This window comes from Urocitellus parryii, chromosome 10, assembly GCF_045843805.1.
Source record: "Urocitellus parryii isolate mUroPar1 chromosome 10, mUroPar1.hap1, whole genome shotgun sequence".
NCBI lineage: Eukaryota > Metazoa > Chordata > Mammalia > Rodentia > Sciuridae > Urocitellus > Urocitellus parryii.
In genome coordinates, this window is record NC_135540.1 from 20,294,378 (window position 1) to 20,316,018 (window position 21,641).

Sequence of the window (21,641 nt, forward strand, 5' to 3'; positions counted from 1 at the left end):
ATCAAAACTTGTATAATGAGGTGAAAATGGCACTGTCATTGAAAGATTGAAAGTTACTATGGTGTCTTACTAGTAAATTAGAAACAGAGTAGGATAAGCCTGCAGGTAGGAGATGATAAAGATAAGAGCAGAAATCAACAGGGTAGGGAAAATGCAAAAGAGAAAACCAACAAAACATAGTGGCCTTTGAAAATATTAATTAAAATTAATTAATTCCATTAATTAAAATTAATAAATATTAATAAAAAGTAAAATATTAATTAAAATTAATTAATCTTCTGGTAAGATTGATGAAGGAAAAGAGGATGGAGCAACTGAGAAAAGTTAGGATTGAATGGGGGGACATAACCTTGTTGTGTCCATGGTGATAATAACAGTAAAGGGTACTATAAATAAGCAATGTCGATTTAAATTTGGAAGTAAAGATGAAATGCATAAATTCTTAGAAAAATTTATTCCCAATAAGTGTGTATGTGTATATATGCAAATTCCACCAAACTTTATGAAGTGAATACTTCTAATTTTACATAATCTTACATAAATAGAAACTAACACAGAACTATAAAAAGACAAAAACTTAGGAATGCATTCTATGAGACAAACCTAACTTTGATACTAGAACTAGAAAAGAATGATACAAGAAAAGAAAATTATAGGTCAGTCTAATATAGGAACATGATGCAAAAAATTCTAAATAAAATATTAGCACACTGAGTCTAACATGTGTAAAAAATACATTATGACTAAGTTGTGTGTTTATCCAAAGAATACAAGAATGGATTATTATTAGAAAATCCATAAATGTCAGTTACTACAAAAACATATTAAAGGAGAAAAACCATATGATCATTTTAACAGATGCAGGATAAAAATTTTATGAGTACATAATTCATTTTTTATTAAAAACTCCTATCAATTTAGAAACGGAACATAATTTTCTTGACCTGATAAAGGGTAACTACCCAAAACTTATACAAAATGTTATTTTTAACGAGGAACATTAAAAATATTCCCTTTAAAATCAGGAATAACACAACAATGTCCTCTCCTGCTCAACATTGTATTAGATAGCCTAAGCCAGTGCAATAAGCCCAGAGAAAGAAATAATAGATGCCAGGATGAAAAAGAAGCAACAAAAACTCACTTTCACAGATGATAGTCATATGCAGTCAACCTATTATAATTAGGAGTTTGGTAAAGTGGTCAGCCAAAAGATAGATATAGGACTGAGACTGAGGCTCAGTGGTAGAGTGCTTGCTTAGTATGTGTAAGACCCTGGGTTCAATCCCCTGTACCACACACAAAAAAAAAAAAGAAAAGAAAAGAAAAATACACAAAAACCAATTGATTTATATCTGTATCTATACACATATACATATGTGTGTAGATATAGACAAAGATATATGTGACAAATAGAAAATAGATTCTAAATACCAATATCTAACTGAAGCACCAAAAATGTACTCAGGAACAAATCTCACAAAAAAATGTGCATGACTTTTATCGATAACCTATACAATTGTATTGAAAAATGTAAGAGAAAAAATTCAATATATTGACAAACAGACCACATTCATGAAAAGGAAGACAATAGTCTAAATATGTCAGTAGTACCCAAATTGACTTACACTTTGAATGCAGCACAATTAAAATCCCAACAGTATTCTGGATGGTAATTGGAAACTGGTTTTAAAATGGATACAGAAGAGCAATGTGCTAGCAATCACCATACTCTTATATTCTTGATAAGAGAACAAGAGAGATGCACTTGCCCCCTAAATACTTAAGACATTGAATATCCTAATAATTAGGATAGTATTGTCTTGGTGTAATAATAGACAAACTGACCAGTGGGACAGAAATCAGGCAATATTTACATGGGAGAGGTTATAATGCAGTTCTGTAGGGAAAACCCAAGACTACAATAACATGTTAAGATAACTAGTTATCTACAAGTGAAGTTGAATCCCTTTATTTATTATATATTAGCCTTCCAGGGCTGCCATAACAAGTACCTGGGTTTCTTGAACAGCAGGTATTTATTCTCTCAGAGTCCTGGCAGTTGGAAGCTCAAGATCAAGGTGCTGGCAGATTGTTTTCTGGTGAGGCCTCCTTCCTTGGCTTGCAAACGGCTCTTTTTCCTGTGTCCTCACATGGACTTTCCTTTCTCTGCACACATGGATTTCTGATATCTCACTCTCTTTTCATAAGGCCAAAGTTCTGTTGGATCAGGGCCCCGCCCTAAACACCTCATTTAACCCGAATTTCCTCCTTAAAGGCCCTTTCCCCAAATACAGTCACATTACGTGACAGAGCTTTAGCATACGAATTTTTTTTTTTGGGGGGGGGCGAAGGTGCAATTCAGTTCATAACGCCTTCTATATATCATTGAAAGGAAAAATCAATTACAGATCAAACAAGGAAAAACAAAATTTTAAAACTTACTAAGAGTGAATGTAAAGTAGGAAACAATGGTTTTCTGACATTGGACAACAGGCAGCACAAGTCATCGATCCTGAGAGAATGGAAATTAACCAAATAAGCTCTAAAATTGCTCTGACTTGGTACATGTAGAAAGTTTCCAGGTGGCAGTGCAGGAAGGAAGAAACCAAACAAAGCCTGAGGGGCACCCAGAATTAAGGGTGTAGAACTAAGGATTTAGGGAAGCCAAGACAGCTAGAATCTGTTAGGCCAAGTTTTAGAAAGATTGTTGCACAAAGAGGGATCTGAAGAGAAAGAATTCCAGATGCCTGCTAGGGATTCCCCCGGAATCTTCAGGTAAGTTCTCTTTTTATACCTTTATTTAATTAATTTATTTATTTTTACATTGTACCAAGGATCGAACCCAGTGCTTCATGCATGCTAGGCAAGCACTCTACCACTGAGCCACAACCCCAGCCCCCTTCAGGTGAGTTTTGAACAGTGCTTACATCTGTCAACAGCCAGAGAAAGAATAACCAGGAAGGAACAGGAGGATAATCCCCAGAGATCATATGCAGGGCTAATGCAGCCAGATGGAAAACCTTTTACTACACAGGGCAAGGGATATAGTGCTCTGAGAAGCACTGCTTCAGTAAAGGGGCCATATTAGCCCTAGACTAGATGCTACTCTGATCCCACCTGCACAAGCTTAAAAGTAAGCTTTAAAAGGATCCAACCATTCCCAAGTTGCTTACCTGCATTCCAGAACAAAGTCCAAGAATATTTAAGGAAATAAAGAAATATCCAGCATGCAACAATGTAAATTTCACAGAGTCGGGTATCCAAAATTACTAGTAGAAAATTACTAAAATTACTAGAAGAAAAATATGTCAAAGAAAAAGGGAAATAGGATCTACAATGTGGAGGAATACAGGTCCATGAAAACAGACCCAGTGAAATTGATTTAGTGGATAAGGATGTTAATCAATTACTATAATATCCTCCTTATGTTCAAGAAGATAGTGGGAAAAAAAAAACATGTTAAGAAGAGATGACTTAAAAGAGAATTTAAAAGTTAAAAAAAAACTACTAGAGATGAATGATACAATGACTGAGATAAAAAAATACACTCAATGAGAATAACAGACGAGTTGACTCTGCAGACAAAAGGTGAGTGAATTTGAAAAAGTATTCCAACTGAAACACAAAGACAACCAAAAAAGATTAATATAATATGTGATAATACATTAAAGGTCATGAAAAGAGAAATATGACTGGAAATTTTCTAAATTTCATGAAATGTATTGGAGACATATTCCAAAATTAAACAAAACTACTTACTGACTCAAGAGGCTCAAGAAAGGTCAGAGGGTTTTTTCTTGAAACCCCTTCAAGATAGTCATTAGAAACTGCAGAGAACCTGATTTTTATGCACATGAAAGAAGGCAGCAGTTTATGGTTAACTAAGAGAGAATACAAAAGATTGGAAGTGGCAAGTATGAATATTTCCTACTTCTTCAGAATAGATGACAGGTGATTTAATTCCAACTCCCTGCTGCTTTTAAATTTGGAACAATACCCTGAGATCACCATATCTAATTTCTTCTGCTTATAAATGCATGCACCAAGAACCAAGACATTAAATGATTTGTCCAAGGTAGCACAAAATGTTAGTTACAGAATTGGCATTAAGCACTGATTCTCAGTACTGACTGCTTTCCAGGAAAAGTCTCATTTTTTCCCCCACCAAAATCCTGTGTCCTGGGTGAACCATACAGAACTTGCAATGTACAAGTAAAACTGTTTGAGTGAGATACTGAATTCATATGATAGCTATGGAAATATGAATATGCTAAGGGGATAAATAGTCTAGTTTAACTGGAATCTGAAGTTTGATTAAGGAGCATTGAGAGAAAAGTGTATAGCAGTAATTCTCAAGAGGTGGAATCCTTTCAAAGGTTCAGTGTAGCCAAAACTATTACCCCAATAATAGGAAGATGTTCTTTGACTTTTCATTCTTCTTCTCTTGTAAATATACAAAGGAATTTTTCTAGGGGTTACAAAGCATGTGATATCACAATGAACTGACTATAGAGGCAGATGTAAGAACTATGTAGCTGTCTTCTATTCTTCTATTAAGTCACATGGAGAGATTTCTAAAAGTGCAAAGCAATGGCAATCTCCTGATTAAATTTTTTAAATGTTATTTTCTTCATAAAATATAGTATTTATCTTTACATACAATTGGTCTGTTATTTTATTTTAAAATACATAAATTTGTATTTTTAAAGTTTTTTCAGTCTTAACTTAAAACACAGTAAGGGATAGGTATAACCCATATAAATAAAAGCTCTCGATTGGACAGTGGGAAGGGAAGAGGGATGGGAATGGGAAAGACAGTAGAGTGAATTGGACATAACTTTCCTAAGTTCATGTATGAATACATGACTAGTGTAATTCCATGTCATGTACAACCACAAAAATGGGAAGTTAAACTCCATGTATGTATGATATGTCAAAATACATTCTACTGTCATGTATAACTAAAAAGAACAAATAAAAAATTTTTTAAATAAAAAAAATAAAATAAAAGCTCTCAATAATTTTTTCTTTCTTTTTTGCAGTACTGGTGATTGAAGGGATGCAATACCACTGAGTTATATTCCCAGTCCTTCTTTTTTTTTTGTTTTGAGACAGGGTCTTGCTAAGTTGCTGAGGGTCTTACTAAGTTGCTGCAGCTAGCCTCAAACTTGCAATCCTCCTGTCTCAGCCTCTGGACTCACTGGGATTGCAGGTGTACACTACCACGCCCAGCTTCCTTAATAGCTTTTGAAAGTGAAAAGGGATCCTAACAGAAAAGTGTTTAAGAATTGCTGTATGGGGTTTTCCAAAACCATGAAGAAAAATTTGTCTCTTGCCCCTACACAGTGTCGTGTCACTGGAGAGTTTGATCGGAGAAACAATCATGGTTAGAGCCAGACTTTATGGAAGACTTACCTGGAGATTTGTATGGGGCATAGACAATGAAGAGGACAATAAAGATGAGAGAATTGGAGGGCTATAAAAGTGTAGTTAAGAAGCTAGAAGATCATGGGACCATATAGACAAAGGAAGAAAAAAGGTGGCAGTAGAATTTGTGGGAGAGAGAATCAATGAAATTCAAAGAGCCCTGGGAAGAAAAATGATCAATATGCTGCCCAGTTGGGCCAAAGTTCATTAACGGAAATGAGGAAGATGTGAAATGAGTAAGATGACATCTTACCTGCGCAGTAAAATTGTGAAAATGACAAGCAGATAGTTGGAAGTGTGAAATTGGTTTTGAGCGAGGTTAGTTTATGTTGGAGTTAGAGGTGTTGATGTTGGTGGAAGCTGAAGAAATTCCCCAGGGCATCTAGGGGCAAGACAAAGACAGGGAACAAAAAACCCTGGAGGGCAGTAGGGTAAGATAGAGGAGAAACAAGGATTTTGCAAGGTCTCCAAGTCTAGGAAGAGAGTGCTTTTTGAAGATAAGAGAGTTCATGGTAGCAGAAGCTCATATGGTAGAGGGCTAAGGGAATTTCTGTGATGAACAGATCTGACATTTAAAGAGTCAGGCACCTTTTAATATAATTTTATTGGAATGGTAGGTGTGAGTCAGATCACAATAGACTAAAGAATGAGTGTGGGTTGAGAAACTCCAAAAAGATGTTTGGAAGCAAGAGTCTAGGGAAGATGGTGGCCAACTCAGAGAATGAATCAACTTTCTGAAGATGAAAATATTCAGAGAAAAAAACTCAGAAATTTCAGATAAAGTCACTGTTTGGGGTAAGAAAGGAGAAACGTAAAAAAGAAGAAAGTGATTGGTTAGTGTCCAGAAAAACAAGATTGGCTAGAATGTGATAAAAAAATAACTGGGTAGCAACCTCAAAGGCAGCAGAGGTCTAGGGAATAACCGGGCACATCAGGCCACAAAATATGCAGAGAGTCTACTGCTGCCACAAACATACAAAAGTTGAGAAAACTTCCCAAGGTTTTGTAACCTTCACAGTGGTTTCTTCTGGAAAGGATGGGAGGGCGGTGCTTAGTGAGGTTCTTGTGAGGTTTTTGTATTTATTCTTCTGCATAATTGGGAAGTTTTAAAATTTTTTTTTTGTTTGTTTCTTCATTTTGTTTGAACTTGGGTCTCACTGTGTTACCCAGAGTAGTCTTGAACTCCTGAGTTCAGGCCGTCATCAAGCCTCAGCCTCCTGAGCAGTTAGGACTCCAGGCATGTAGCAATGTACCCAACTTTCAGTTGAAAAATATTAAAGTCAGGACTCTTATATTTTCTTTTATAATTAAAAGTATTTATAACTTTAAATATTTTATGCCAAGGCCACATCTTAAAACAAACTGTCCTTAAGGAAAGGGTAGGGGAAAAAAATTGAAGAAGGAATTTCTCACTTTATATGCATGCACTTCTTTTATAATTTAAAAAACGTAGGCCATCAATGGAAAAAAATGACGATTGGATAAAGAAAATATTTTATATGTACACAATTGTATACTATTCAACTATGAAAAAAAAGAATGAAATCCTGACATTTGCAACAGGGATGGAATTGGAGGGCAGTATAGGAGTGAAGTAAGCCAATTATGGAAAGACTAATATTACATGATCTCACTAATGTGGAATCTAAGAGTGTTGATCTCATAGAAGTTGAAGGTACAATACTGATTGCCAGAGACTAGGGAAAATAGGGAAGAGAGAGGGACAGGGAAAGGGGACTTTGTATTTAGGTGGGAGAAATAAGTTCTCATGTGATATTGTATAGCAGGGTGACTGACTGAAGGACATGACAATGTACTGCATATTTAAAAATAAAAAGTACAAGCATTTTGAATACTTTTACCACAAAGAACTGATAAATGTTTGAGGAGATAGATAGGTTTGACCTGATTTGAGCATTACACAAGGTATACATGTATCAAAATATCGCATGGTGCCCCATAAATATGTACAACTTTTATGTGTCAATTTCAATAAATTAAAAAATGTCAGCCTTTCAAAATATTCTCACAAAGAGAAAAAATAGTGGTTATTGTGTTCTATAGTGTTCCAGTTTTAAGCTCAGTGCAAGGATGCAAAGTCCCTGCCCACAGAAAGAGAGAAAGTACACAATACAACATAGCTTAGAAGTCCCAAACCAATCAGTGTACAGAGTAAAAGGCACACTCATGCATTGCTGGTGGGACTGCAAATTATTGCAACCACTCTGGAAAGCACTATGGAGGTTCCTTAGAAAACTTGGAATGGCAGAATACAACATACACTAGTATGGCAGTATGTAAAAAAGTGGATGTGTAACTGATGTGAATCTGCAATATGTATAAGGGGTAAAAATGGGAGTTCATAATCTGCTTGAATCAAATGTATGAAATATGTTATGTCAAGAGCTTTGTAAAGTTTCGAACAACTAATAATAAAAAAATTTTTTAAAAAAAGAAAACTTGGAATGGGGGCTGGGGATGTGGCTCAAGTGGTAGCGCGCTCGCCTGGCATGCGTGTGGCCCGGGTTCGATCCTCAGCACCACATACAAACAAAGATGTTGTGCCCGAGAAAAACTAAAGAATAAATATTAAAAAATTCTCTCTCTCTCTCTCTCTCTCTCTCTCTCACTCTCTCTTTAAAAAAAAAAAAAAAGAAAAAAAACTTGGAATGGAACCACTATTTGATTCAGCTATCCCACTCCTCCGTCTATACCCAAAGGACTTAAAATCAGCATACTATAGTAATGAAGCCACATCAATGTTATAGCAGCTCAATTCACAATAGCTAAACTGTGGAAGCAACCTAAATCCCTTTCAATAGAGGAATGGATAAACAAACTGTGGTATATATACACAATGGAATATTACTCAGCATGAAAAGAGAATAAAATTATGGCATTTGCAGGTAAATGAATGAAGTTGGAGAATATCATGCTAAGTGAAGTTAGCCAATCCCAAAAAACCAAAGGCCAAATGTTCTCTCTGATAAGTGGATGCTGATGGGGGAAAGGATAGGAAGAGTGGAGGAACTTTGATTGGGCAAAGGAGAGGAGGTATGGGGGCAGGAAAGATGGTAATGGACATCATTACCCTAGACACATATGGTGGGACACTACATTGTGTAAAATTAGAGAAATGCAAAGCTGTGCTTCAATGGTGTACAATGAATCAAAATGAATTCTGCTGTCATATAGACCTAATTAAATAAATAAATAATTTTTTTTTTTTAAAGGACAATGGAACTGGTAAAAAGAGAGTAATTGAAACTTTCAAGAATGACATCAGTGGAGCCGGGAGTGGGGGTGCATGCCTATATTCCCTTCAGCTCTGAAGGCTGAGGAAGGAGGATCCCAAGTTCAAGGTCACCTTCAGCAATTTAGTGAGGCCTGTCTCAAAATAAAACAGAAAAAGGGCTGTGGATGTGGCTCAGCGGTTAAGTATACCTAGGTCAAACTTTGGTACCAAAAAAAAAAGAAGAAGAAGAAGAAGAGGAGGAGGAGGAGGAAGAGGAGGAGGAGGAGGAGGAGGAGGAGGAGGAGGAGATCTGTGGGCTACCAGGGAAACTAGGTATTCAGAGTTGAAGACAGGCTGGATGGAATTGAATAGGAGGCCTCAAATGTAGACTAAAGATTGGAAATCTTTGCTGGGGCAAAAAGCACTTTGTGTAGTAAAGTGCTCAGGAATTTGTGAGCTCTGGAGCCATAATGCTTGAGTAGGAGCCTTGGGTCCATTTCCTTCCTGTCGTGTAGTCTTGGGCAAACGACTTACCTTAAATGGGACTCATTATAATATTTGCCACATAAAATTTCATAAGAATCAGCTATAATACTACATGTGATCCAGACCAAAGTGCTCTGGAGTTTAAAGATCAGAGAAATCCCTGAGGACGGGAACAAGTCAGAAAGACATTACAGAGACATGGCATGAATGGACCTTGGAGATAGGTCAGAAAAGGAAAGAGCTTCCTGGGGGTTGGGGGACTGTGATGAGCAGGAACTAGACACAGAAAGGTACCTGCTCTAACTGCAATGTGATACCCTCGATTGGATCCTGGAACATTAGCAGGAAAACTGTTCAGTTCATAATAATACATCAATGATATTTTCTTCATTTTAGCAAATGCACCATGATAATGTAAGATGCTAGCATTAGGGGAAACTGGGTGACGGGTATTCTAGGAACTCTGTATCATCTTTGCTGCTTTTCTGTAAATCTGAAATTATTCTGAAATAAAGTTTATTGTTAAAAATGTGCATGGCAAGTTTGTGAAATAATGAGTAAAAAAATACAGCTGAAAGAAAATATGGTTCTAAAAATAATGGTCAATTAAGATGAACAAGTAAGTAAGGCCCAGACTGTGGAAGACTTTGAATGTCTGTCTGAGGATTTTAGACTTAAGTCTGAGGTCCATATAAAAGAACGGAGAGGTGTTTGAAGAAGAAAGGAGCAGAGCTAAGCCTTCAGATGGGTGCTCTGCCATCAGAAAGTCTGAAATGCCACCAACATCACTGATTTGTGTTTGTTCTACCATGCTCTCTAATGAGCAACCAAATGACTCCCTAACATACTCGTTTTAGTATTTTTCCTGTTATTAAGACGATGATAATTCTCCTCCTACTAGATGATAAGAGGAAAAGCAAACAACATAACTCTTATCCAGTCCTGATGGAGAGTTCTTGACCTCACTTAAAACCCATAGTCCTAGAAGTGGAACTTTCTTTAAGACAAGTCAGTGAATGAGCTACCACATCTTTTATTGCATAGTCAAAAATGGTCCTGTTATGGTTTGGATGTGAGGTGCCCCCAAAATGCTCACGTGTGAGACAATGGAAGAAGGTTCAGAGGAGAAATGATTGGGTTGAAAGGCTCTTAACCCAATCAATGATTTAATCCCTCTGATAGGGATTAACTGAGTGGTAACTGAAGTGGTGGCGTGTGGCTGGAGGAGGTGGGAACCAGGGCGTGGCTTTGGGTATATATTTGTATCTGGAGAGTGGAGCTTCTCTGCCTCCTGATCACCATGATATGAACTGCTTCCCTGTGCCACCCTGTCCTGCCATGATGTTCAGCCTCACTAGAGCCCAGAGGAATGGAGCCAGCCTTCTATGGACTGAGACCTCTGAAACCGTGAGCCCTCAAATAAACTCTTCCCCCTCTATAACTGTGCTGGTGGGGTCCATTAATCACAGCAGCAAAAACGCTGACTAAAACAGTTCCTTTCAAGGATATCAACAAACTTCACTGTAAGAAATCATCTAAAAGACCCTCAAATTATGAAAATGTAGGGCAAATACTTCCCTATGAATTTGTGTAGATGTAGGTGTCTCTGTGTGTGTGTAAAACAGACATGTGTTTGCTGCTTTGCAACGATCTACCCTTTGCCTTTGCATGCAATAGAAGATTCCTGGTTGGGATATGCCAAGGTGTCCAGCAGAAGGAAAGGTGCTAAGGCTTTATGGGAATGCTTTTTCCAGGATGACAGACACTGGGGCTGAGTTCTTTTCTAGCCTTGGTGCAGATGGCACAGTACTAAGATGGCTTAGTACTGTGTACATTGGGGAATGACTGACAGTGTGAATGCAATCTAAAATAGATGTGGCCTCAGAGCGCAGGGGTGGGAGAGGATGCAGCTGGGGTGATGGGAAGAGAAGAGCTGAATCCATGGGAGTATGACAGTGACCATCAGCAAATGTCTTGTTATTAGAATGTACAGGGCTCATCTTTAACTTCCTGTGGCAGAAACCCAAGCCAAGCTGCTAGTGGACTGGTCATGCTTCCCGGTTCTCTTTCTCGTTTCCTGGCTTTTTGCAGTAGGACTGGTCTCCTTTGGACTGGATAAATCCTTGATGATCTTATCAAAGCAGGGAGATTGTGGGAGGTATCAGGAAATAAGTAGATTTCCTGTCACTAAGGGCAGGTGCGCACTCAAGTAATAAATGGAATGAATGAAAGTGAGGTGACTATGTTTGCACTCGAACCTAGTACAGGGGATCATCCCCAGATACACAATTACTGTGAATTTCTCCAAAGTGAGTCATTTCCCTTATGGTCATTCCTAAAATTTCTTAAATGTGTTCCCACAACACCTGCAGTTAGTTCAGTGCATATTTTCTGGGAATATAAGAAACAGAGCACATAGCTTATCTGTGAGAAAAATGGACCCAGAGCACAGGAGGGAGAGCTCTAGAAGAAGAAATCTGCCTGTACTACTCTGGTTCTTTGTACTGCTTCTTCCCAACACTAGCAGGCTGCCTGTTTGGAGCTATCTCACCAGATATTCCCCATATTCTCTAGAACATCAGTTCCATGGAAGCAAGAGCAATTCTTGCATTACTTTTTGACCTATAACAGGGCCTGGTAGATGCTCAGTCGATATTTAAAAAAAAAAAAAACACTTATTTTTTTAGTTGTAGGTGGATACAATACCTTTATTTTATTTTTTATGTGATGCTGTGGTTCGAACCCAGTGGCTCACGCATGCTAGGTGAGCACTCTACCTCTGAGCCACATCCCCAACCCTATTTTGTATTTTATTTAGAGACAGGGTCTTACTGAGTTGCTTAGCACCTTGCCTTTGCTGAGGCTGGCTTTGAACCTGCAATCCTCCTGTCTCAGCCTCCCAATCTGCTAGAATTATAGGCCTGTGCCACGCACCAACACACCTGGCTGATGCTAGTTAATTTCTATTCATTGAAAACACTGCTAGGAAAAGAGATGTATTCTGGGAGAAGACTGGAGAGAGAAAGAAACACATAGTACACATACTCTGGGGAGACAGTTTATGTGATGGAGAATTTTTTTTATTATTAGTTGTTCAAAACATTACAAAGCTCTTGACATCATGTTTCATACATTTGATTCAAACAGATTAGGAACTCCCATTTTTACCCCATATACATATTGCAGATTCACACATCCACTTTTTTACATACTGCCATACTAGTGTCTGTTGTATTCTGCTGCCCTTCCTATCCTCTACTATCCCCCCTCCCCTCCCCTCCCCTCCCATCTTCTCTCTCTGCCCCATCTACTGTAATTCATTTCTCTCTTGTTTTTTTCCCCTTTCCCCTCACTTCCTCTTATATGTAATTTTGTATAATAATGAGGGTCTCCTTCCAATTCCATGCAATTTCCCTTCTCTCTCTCTTTCCCTCCCCCCTCTCGTCCCTGTTTAATGGTGATCTTCTTCTCCTGCTCTTCCTCCCTGTTCTGTTCTTAGTTGCTCTCCTTATATCAAAGATGACATTTGGCATTTGTTTTTTAGGGATTGGCTAGCTTCACTTAGCATAATCTGCTCTAGTGCCATGTGATGGAGAATTTTAATCTAGTTCTCTTAGAGCTACATTGAGAACATTTCCTTGATGAGAATAACCCTACCTAGAAGAAACAGAGAGCTTAAAAGAAGTGAAAGTATATGTCAGTTTTCTGGGCCTATGCCATAGGCTAGAATGTACCATTCTAGAACTTTAAAGAAGATAGACAAAGGAGATGATATTTTAAGACTTATTCCAGATTACATGTCTTCCTCCTCTTGTGGGTTAGCCAGTATTGTCTGGGAAGTAATAGAGAAATGTATTTTGTTTTTTATTTATTTTGTCTTTTTTGTTTGTTTTTCTGTTCTCTTTTTAATCTTAGGAGCCATCCTATCAGGGAGACTTGAGGCCTAATAATGTGATGACCATGCTAAGGGAGAGGAAATGGATGGACATCCGGGTAAAGGAAGATGGTAAGGTGGTGAGATTTCCGTTTAAGGGTCCCTGTGACTGACCATGCTCTAACAGTTTGCTTTCACCAAAGAGTAACTTGAAAGGGTCAGGGAAGCTCTACTCCGTGGGAAAGAAAAATGTTTTCTATCTTATTAAAAAAGCATAGATTTGGGGGGCCCCAGGACACATTTTCCCCCTATCTTAATATTGAGAACCATCTAATATATCAACCATTTCTTGTTCCTTCAACAGAATGGGAAGAATTTTTAAAAACACAGGAATTTGCAAACATCACAGGGTCTCTCTGGACAAAAAAATTTAGACCTATTTTTTTTTTTTTTTTTTTTTAGTTTTAAATGGAGACTTTCTGCAAATGTAGGAATTTCCAAGCATAGGAGTTTGGAAAACTAAAAGTTCTACAGCCTTGGAAAATCTTGTGTGGAAAATGAACTCCACTGCTCATTCAGGTCTGGGTCACCATGTGGAAAGTAGAGGATAAACTTAGTAGGTAGTAATGTTTCACAATTTGTGTGCATTTCCTTATCAATGAAAGGACCTTTTAGATGGTTGAACAGCAATTTTGCCAAAGGAATAAGCAGGTAGTGATATTGTTTTACATTATAGCATAATTGACACGAAAAAAAAATGTAGACAGGTAGCAAAAAGTCAACTAAATCACAACATGTATTTAGCACTCTTGTTTATATGCAATTGTCTACATATATAGTATATAAACAATATATCAACTTCTTTAGATCAGAAACATAGACAGTCACAACTATTTGAATTTATTTGAATTAAAATTAACATGAGGGAAATTAATTGACTTACAGATATTTAGTAAGCACTTAGTGTGTTGCAGAAATTGTGTTAAACATTTTGAACACATGACCACCCTCAATCAGCTCTAAGTGAGGAGATAATTCATAAAGTAGTTCACAGCGAGCTCTTTCCAAGAGCCAGTACTACATTAACTGCATGTAATTCTCAAAAGCTTATAATATAGGGACTATTCATCTATTTCTATAGATGAGGAAGCAGTAGGAGTTTGTTGGCCAAATTCGAATGGCTAATCTGGCTCCAGAACCCTGGAAACTTTCCAATCTTGGCTGTAACAATGTTAAAATAATTACTTTGGTTACATTTTTTTATAATTTCAAATTTAAAATGCTATATTAATAATAACATAACTACTGAAACAGCTTCTTTACTTTTTTTCCCCACTACTTTCTGTCCTTAATTATATTCTATTAGGGATTTATAGTCAGATCACTGCCTTTTTAAAGATATTTGAAATAATTCCTCTCTGTTACTGGCCCAATCATAGTTAGGTTAATTTGGTTCATTTTTATTTTAGTTTGTATGGATTCTAATTAAAAATAACTTTTGCTTTCTAATTAGGTAGAATATATCCATGGTTCAAAATCAAATCCACAAAACATTGTGTTTTCAGAAAACTCAAGTCTCCATCCTGCTTTCTCTATCTCACTCTCTCCAACATGGACTCTTAAAAAAAGTTTTAGGTTATCCTTCCATTATCATTTTGTTACAAGCAAACAAAAACATATTCATATCCCTCCACCTTTTAAAATAAATTAAAACATACATGTTTTTCCCCACTTTATTTTCCTTACTTAACAAATCCTGGAGATTTTTCCCTGGAGCATATAGAAAACAGTCCTATTTCCTCATTCAAGCTCCAAAATACTCCATTATTAACTCAACCAGTCCTCTAGGAAGTTGATTTGATCCTAGTTGTTTATGAATGAAAGAACAACTGGTGGTGTCTATTGAATCTGCATCACCCCAGAGAACAAAAACAGAAAAGTGTTCATTAAACTTGGCAATGTGAAGGTCAACGAAATTTTAAAACCAGGGATAAATCATATATACACAACCTACCCCGTAGTATGCAGTGACCCTGGCTCAGCAAAAAGGGTTTCAATGGCCAGGTACAAGCAGAAGTTGGATTAGAGTGCGTGATGTGGCCAGTGGGATTTAGAAGAGATAGCCAGGGGTGTAAAATACTCTTTGGGGGAAATGTGGATGATGGAGTCACCCAGAAAATGGATGTAACGGGGGAAATATTTAGGGCCAGGAGTGGCTCTATCTTTGTGTCTCTATATGTTTATGAATATTTGTGTGTACGTATTTTTAGGATGAAAGATATTGGAGCATATTCATCATTGGGTGACAAAACCAACTGCAGTTAGGACCACAGGAAAACAAGAGGTACTGCTGGTGGAGAAATTCTGCAATTCTTCATTATTGAAGACTCTTGTAATTGTTGAGAGCAGCGTTGAGAAATATCAATGTGAGACAAGCATCTTTTAAAATACATATTTCCTGAAATTCACGGGAGCTCAGCGCCATAGGAAGGGGACCACCCTTCACTTGGCCAATCCTCTGGAAGCTCACTGTCAAAGAAGCCTTATTCCTTAAAGGTATTCTTTCTTCTTTGGCCCATCCTCACTACCAGCCCTGTCCAGGCCACCATCTTCTCCTGTGACCACTGCAGTCACCTCTCCCTGGTTTACCTGCTTTCCCTCTAAATCCTCCTGTAGCTCCCACTTTTCTACTTAGAAGCCAGGAAAAGGGAACCCTCATCCTGCCTCCCCCACCCCCGATACTTGGATGCATTCAATGACTTTCTATTGAACTCAGAATAAAATGCAACGTTACAAATGGAACTTAACTCCTCAGCATCCTTCCTATTATCCGCATCTCAGCTCAAAGTTCTCCTCAGAGAAGCCTTTTGTGGCCGTCTGGTCTAAAACAGAACCCTGCCGGGTCCCTAATATCACTGTCACCTTATCCTGTTTTATTGTCCTCTTAGCTTCAACGATCACATCTTGTGCTCCTGTGTTCACTGTCTCCCCAGTGAAAATATAATTGCCAACCTAAAATGAAAGGTCCTATTTGCTACAGTTATCTTAGTGCCAAGAACTGTACCCAGCACACAGTAGGTGCTCAATAAATACTGGCCAACTAAAGTAATATTGTTATTTCATTTGTCAGTACCTTCTACAGACACTGTTCCATGTTCTCAGTCCTACGGTTTTCAGGAAGTACTCTCATTTAATAACCATGGTTTGCGGAGCAGGGTGTCAATATAACTGCAGCAAATTTGAAATGGATAACACTTAGTTTCAACTCCTTAAAAACAAAATGCAAATTGTAGTGGAGTTTTATTAGAAGCATCCTTTTGTTAACTGGGGGAGAAAACCTGATCACCTTGTCTCACATGGACAAGTGCAACATTAGCTTTGCTTTTGAAAGATGAGCTAACTTAGGGCACATGCTGATGCAGAGCGGAAGAATCCTTCAGGAACCCAGAAGAAGGATATTCTCTTGAATATCTTTTTTGATTTGGTACCAGGAATTAAACCCAGAGGCATTTTACTACTGAGCCCCCATCCCTAGCCCTTTTTTTTACATTTTATTTAAAGACAGGGCTTTGCTGAGTTCCTTAGGGCCTCGCTAAGCTGCTGAGGCTGGTTTTGAACTCACAATCCTCCTGCCTCAGCCTCCCAAACGACTAGAATTTCAGGCATGCATCACTACACCCCTGGAGATATTCTGTTTGATCCACAGTTAAACAAGTAAATTTCAGCCTGTGGCTCTTCCTTTATACTAGTGCCAGCGAGTTTCAGGAGGTTGCTAATTTGTATTGTATTTGCAAGTACAATATTGGCAAGCCAATTTGGCCACAGATCTAAGACCAAACCTTCCAATGCACTTTATAGGTAATAAATATCATATTTAGACTTCCATCTCTGTGACTTCTAATTGGTTTTTATATGACCTTGTACTTAGGAGAAAGAGGAGGTGTTATTTATTGACCATCCTCCAAAAACCCCCAATAGATATGTATGAATCCGTTGGATACCCAAGGTTTTTAGATTGGTCACTATTGATCATTGATTTATTTTTCAAATAAGATTCTTCAGCATTATGGCTACAGTCTGATAACATTAAGTTAGTCATATAGAGCAAGATTTTTCACAGAAACATCTAAGATACATGTTGCAACTCTGATACACGACTTGGTTTCAGGTGCTCATTTTTAAATATCCTAAAGACACTTTTAGCTTGGAGGTAAAACCTCCTAGGTGGGGTGGGACTGTGTTCACAAACCCTTGAGGCCTACTTTTCAATTTCTGGCTCAGCTCCCGAAATTAACTCTTATGGGCTCTTCTCAAGCCAAAGGGGAGACATTCTTTGTCCATGTCAGTGCTGTGTCTGAAGCACCTGTTTGTATTCCAAAGGGAAGGAGGAAAGAGCTCTCTCCTCCTTAGGAATGAAAATCAGGCAGGCAGGGGTCACCCAGTCATAGACCACCTGCTTGGTATGCTTATGGTCCCGGGTTCCACCCCTAGCACTGGGGAAAAAAAGTGATGATATTCCACTTTACTGTTTTTTTCCAGAATAAATTTTGGAAGAAGCTAGTTCAAAGGGTGTTTTATATTTTTATTAAAATTACATCTTAGAAAAGTTGGTTGTTGCAGCAACAGCTTGTTGTAACATTTGCTTCAAACACAAAATCGAGAGGCTGTTTCGGAGATGTCTGATTCTTACTAGGACAGGCATTTTTCATAATATTTAAAAATGAAAGCTTTTACATCTTGAAAAGGAATTTACAATAGTTTTATGACACCCCTAACTTACCACCAAAGAACTTGTACATTCTCTAAAGAAAGAAGAGCTAATATAAATGGATACTCCTAGCACCTTTATGTAATTAAAGAGGGAGATTTTTATTACACCAGGTACTTCAAAAGATCACCTGCTTCATCTTTAATAAGTCTCACCCATTATAGTCAGAAATAACCAACAGAAGGTAATAAGATGAAATGAAAAGCCTTCTGTAGCAAGGAAAGCCTTACCTGCCCAGTATTCTGTGTGTGCTGGAAATGTTAAAGTGGTTCTCCAGAAAAGAAGGCAGGACCTTATTTGTGGTGTTTGTTAATCTTTGTGTTGTAGATACACCCACCATGGCCAGTTTCAGGCGACCAATGTGTTAAACAAAGAGCTTGAAAAAACTTGAGGATGGATCCTTAGCTGTCCCCAGCCAGGGCAAGCACACTATGGCACTCAGCTTCTTCATTTTGTTGGACTGACATTTGTTGGAGTGACAATTTGCCCAGATTAAACGATTTAAAGTGATATTTTCCAGCCATCCTTGCAAATAGGAAGGGCCACAGGAGTGTCTTCACCCATGAGGTATGGGCAGATGTTGTAGCAGTAGTGGTGACAGCTGGTCACAGGTGGTGATGATGAGTGGTATCTTGGTCCAAGGGACTTCAGACTATTCTTTTGTCCTTGTCCTTTTCCCTTTTCTCTCTGAAATGCAGATGGGATGACTGGAGCTGCAGCAGACATTTTATAATCAACAATGAGTTAGAAGCAAAGAGAATTGCAGAGAACTTGGCCCTAACACCTTTGTGTTATCTCACACCACCCCTGCCCCCAAATTCTTGTTTCTGACCTTCTTTTTATAAGAGATTAAATACGTTCCTATTTTTGCCTAATCAATGTTATTTATGTTTTATATTAAATGCAGCCAAAGCCAGTCCTTCACTGTGGGAAACTTGCCAATGGATACATGTCTAGAGGAGAGAACTTGCTACTGGGAGCAAAACCATTGAAGAATTTTTTTTTTCTGGAAATCATGTAGTCATTTTCAAAAACTTACTACTCCATTAATTGTTCTGTGGGTATGAGTTTACCCAAAATATTTGTCTTGGAGACAGAAATTGTATTCTCAGCATAGCACTACAAATATTCAGCAAGAAGACTATTGGTAACTTTGGTGAATGCATACAAGAGGCCAGGTACCATATCCAGTACTTTATAGACACCAGCATACTTGCTGTGTGACTTTGAGCAAGTCACTTATGATGTTGGTGCCTCTGTTTCTGCATCTATAAAGTAGAGAATACAGTGTCTATAACATAGTGTTGTTTTTTTTTTAAATCAGTGTATATTAATTATACAGAGGAGTGGGTTTCATTGTGGCATATCTGTACAGGCATGTGACATACTTTGATCACATCCATGCCCTCCCAGTTACTCTCCCTTTGTCTCCCTCCCCTTCCTCAGTCCTCCCCTCTTCTCCAACCCCTCTTAGGATTGTCTTGCAGGCTGGCAGTCTGGCCACAGTTCCCTACTTCGTTTGCTCCCAAGCCCTCCCAGAAGACAACTGCTCCAAGGTGCCCTTTCTCTGCGGCTTCCAACATCTCTTCACCCTCTGCAGTTCTCTGAAAGCAGGTCCTTGGATATTTCTTCCAGATAGGAGAGCAGTGAGAAGAGACCACCCTGGGGTGCTGCCTCTGTGGCCTGTGTGCCCCTGGGCCCCACACCCAGCCTTCCGGCCAGCCACTCACTTCTCCTGGCAACGCTGCAGTGGCACCTGGATGTGTCATGAAGACATGAAGTAACCTGGACTTTGCACTGGCTCTGTCCTTTGCTTGGGAGGTCAGAAAACCATCCCTCAGAGAGTGTGCCAGGCCTCCTTTACTGTGTGCAGGACCTCCTGCCAGGGGGTTTCCCTGTCCCAGTGGAGACAGCCACCATCTCCCAACCCTGGCCTTGCTCCAGATCTCTCTTCCCTTGCTTTTTCTATCCCCTGTACCACCACCTAACGTATTTGTAATTATTATGTCTCCCTTGAGGAGGGCGGGGATTTTCATCTGTTTTGTTTGCCATCATGTCCCCCAAGACTAACAAGGCGTGATTGATTGATTGATTGATTCATTCGCTCATTTATCTGGCAGGTGTTTAATGAGATTCTGTTAGATGCCAGGCAGTTTCAGGCACTGAGGCTACAGCAGTGAACACAACAGGCCAAGAATTTAGCTTTCTAGGTAAGCAGTTAGGCCATGCTAGAGTTTTGATTTGGAATGTCGCCCCCAAAGACCTCAGTGACTTGGTCCTCAGCCTGGCCCTAATGGGAGGTGGAGGAAACTTTAAGAGATGGGGCCTACTGGGAGGTTTTAGGTCACTGGGGGCATGCTCTAAGGGGATCCTGGGATGTTTGTGTCTCTTTCTCTCTCTCCTCCCCTCCCCTCTCTGGCTTCCTCACTTCTAGCCATCATGGGGCGAGCAGTCTCCTCCACCACAGACTTCCTGCCATGACCTGCTGCCTCCAACAGGTCCAAAAACAATAGGGCCAACCGACCATGGACTGAAACCTCTGAATCCCTGAGCGAAAATGAACCTTTTCTCTTTATAAGCTGATTGTCTTAGGTATTTGTTACAGTAATGGAAAGCTAATCAATACAGGGACTGCTACAAGAAACATATGTAGCCAAATAGGGAGAGAGGATAAAAAATGTATAGGAGAAACTGTAGATGGTGGCCTTGTTGACATGCAGATGAAAGTCATGGGGGAGGGACAGAGGAGCCATATGGACCTCCTTCCAGGGAGGGAACAGTTAGTACATGAGAACTGAAGTGAGAGTGTGCCCGGAATGTTCCAGAAGAGTGAGGAGGCCAGGGTGACTTGAGAAAGGGAGCAAGAGGGAAAGTAGAAGATGAGGTTGGAGTGGTAAAGGAGGTTGGGGAAGGAATATCATATAAGTTCTCTACACACTGGGAGAACTTTTATTCTGAGTGAAATGGGGAGCCAAAGAAGGATTTTAAAATATTTTAATGCAATGATATTAACATATAGTCTATATTCACGTTCTTATAACTGTCTCAATAATGTCATTTTTAAAAGAGTATCTAAATTTTTATTACCATTTAAAGAAATAACATGCACAAGGCGTGAAATCAAAATTCATAGTGTGTGTAATTTTAATAATTATCATTTGAGGCTTCTAGGACTGCATTAAGAAAGACCATGTATAGGTTCAGAAAAATTAGCAGCTTTATAATGCCATTTTATAGCTTTTTTTTTTTCTCATCAGGGTCCAATGAAAGATCATATACTGCGTTTAGTTATATCTTCCTTTTTTTCCTTTAACAGCTTTGCTGAGATAAAATTCACATGCCATTGGAAATGGAGGGAGACCCTCATTGTTATACAAAATTACATATAAGAGGTTGTGAGGGGAATGGGAAAAAAAAAACAAGGAGAGAAATGAATAACAGTAGATGGGGTAGAGAGAGAAGATGGGAGGGGAGGGGAGGGGGGATAGTAGAGGACAGGAAAGGTAGCAGAATACAACAGTTACTAATATGGCATTATGTAAAAATGTGGATGTGTAACCGATGTGATTCTGCAATCTGTATTTGGGGTAAAAATGGGAGTTCATAACCCACTTGAATCTAATATATGAAATATGATATGTCAAGAGCTTTGTAATGTTTTGAACAACCAATAAAAAAAAAAGAAAAAAATTCACATGCCATATAATGTACTCATTTAAGGTATAAAATTCAATGGCTTTCAGTGTATCCACAAAGTTGTGCAACTATTATTGGAAAATGATATTAGAATAATTTCATCACCCCATAACCTTTGGCTACCCCCAGGTGCTTCAATCCCCCAATTACTT